This window comes from Oncorhynchus gorbuscha, linkage group LG04 (genome assembly GCF_021184085.1).
Source record: "Oncorhynchus gorbuscha isolate QuinsamMale2020 ecotype Even-year linkage group LG04, OgorEven_v1.0, whole genome shotgun sequence".
Taxonomy (NCBI): Eukaryota; Metazoa; Chordata; class Actinopteri; order Salmoniformes; family Salmonidae; genus Oncorhynchus; species Oncorhynchus gorbuscha.
This window is the reverse complement of record NC_060176.1, coordinates 86,055,642-86,057,675: the sequence shown is the minus strand read 5'-3', so window position 1 is coordinate 86,057,675 and position 2,034 is coordinate 86,055,642.

The following is a 2,034-nucleotide window of genomic DNA, read 5'->3' as shown; positions in this document are numbered from 1 at the left end:
ACTTGTGTGTATAAGGTAGTTGTTGTGAAATTGTTAGATTACTTGTTAGATATTACTGCGCTGTTGGAACTAGAAGCACAAGCATTTCGCTACACTCACATTAACATCTGCTAACCATGTGTATGTGACAAATAAAATTTGATTTGATTTGAGTATAGTAGACAGCCCTATCCCCAACAGGTGACCATGTGTATGTGACCAACAATTTGATTTGATTTGATGTCAGTACCTTAGCAGTAAATGTCAATGGGCTTTTCATAGCCGAGCACTCAGGGGTTGAGACAGCATGTGCAGTAGACAGAGGGGGAGAGGGGGAGAGGGAGATGGGAGAGTCAAAAACACCAGGTCCAGGACAAGGTAGTCCAGTGAAACAGGTCAGTGTTCCATAGCCACAGGCAGAACAGTTGAAACTGGAGCAGCAGCACGACCAGGTGGACTGGGGACAGCCAGGAGTCATCAGGCCAGGTTGTCCTGAGCCATCGTCCTAGGGCTCAGGTCCTCCAGGAGGGGAGGGAGAGAGGGTGAAAGAGACAGAGAATTTGAGGGATCATATCGAAGATCACACCGGTGACCAGATAAGAATTACAATTACAACTACACCATATATAACCGACTGACCCTTTAACGGCCGCTACACCACTAGAGGGATATCAACAGACCGCCAATTTACTACCTTATTTACTACCTTGAGACAAGGCTGGGTATAGATCACGAAGATCTCCTCAACAAACGAGCCCGATTGGCCGCTTGACCGGACAGGATGATCACGTCAGTGACTCAACCCACTCAGTGACGCACCCCTCCTAGGGATGGCATCGAAGAGCACCAGTAAGCCAGTGACTCAGCCCCTATAATAGGGTTAGAGGCAGAGAATCCCAGTGGAGATAGGGGAGCCGACCAGGCAGAGACAGCAAGGGCGGTTCATCATTCCAGTGCCTTCCCATTCTCCTTCGCACCCCTGGGCCAGACAACACTCAATCATAGGACCTACTGAAGAGATGAGTCTTCAGTAAAGACTTAAAGGTCAATAGGCAGATCATTCGATAAAAATTGAGCTCTATAGGAGAAAGCCCTGCCTCCAGCTATTTGCTTAGAAATTCTAGGGACAGTTAGGAGGCCTGCGTCTTGTGACCGCAGTGTACGTGTAGGTATGTACGGCAGGACCAAATCAGAAATATACTGTAGGTAGGAGCAAGCCCATGTAATGCTTGGTAGGTTATCAGTAAAACCTTGAAATCAGCCCTTGCCTAAACAGGAAGCCAGTGTAGAGAGACTAGCACAGGAGTAATATGATAATTTTCTAGTCTTGAATTTAGCATCCTTGTTTAGCACTATCTGAAGTTTATTTAGTGCCTTAGCCGGGTAGCCGGAGAGTAGATCATTGCAGTAGTCTAATCTAGAAGTGACAAAAGCATGGATTAGCATCTCTGCATCGTTATTTGACAAAAAGTTTCCGATTTTTGCGATGTTACGAAGATGGAAAAAAGCTGCCCTTGAAATATTCTTGATGTCAAAAGAGAGATCAGGGGTCCTTCAGTTTTATTTGAAATGGCAAGACAACCATCAAGATGAATTGTAACAGTGTATTCTATAAAACACATTCCTCTTTTTTATTTCGGCTTTTATTACTCTCTAATCACTTGTACTTGGGCTCTATTCTGTAGTGTAGAATCTAAATTTAAAGCTCATTTCCATTTATGGCAACATATGCAGCGTTTACCGTGAATGCGGGAACATTGCCTTTAAATGTCAATCATGCTGTAACGCCAAACTTCAGCGCTATTGATTGAATCCAGCCCTTAGAAATGCTTGGGAAAAAATGCTGATTTTATAGAATTCTTAATGTCTAATATATAACCAATAGTCATGGCAAGGTTGACCCACAGCCCATCACATCAAACATCATTAAATCCTTATGGTTAAATAATTATCATTAAATCATTATCATTAAATCATTATCATTAAATCATTATCATTATCATGAAAACAAATGTATCCAAAGAATGAAACACCAAACCTGATACAAGAGCTTGA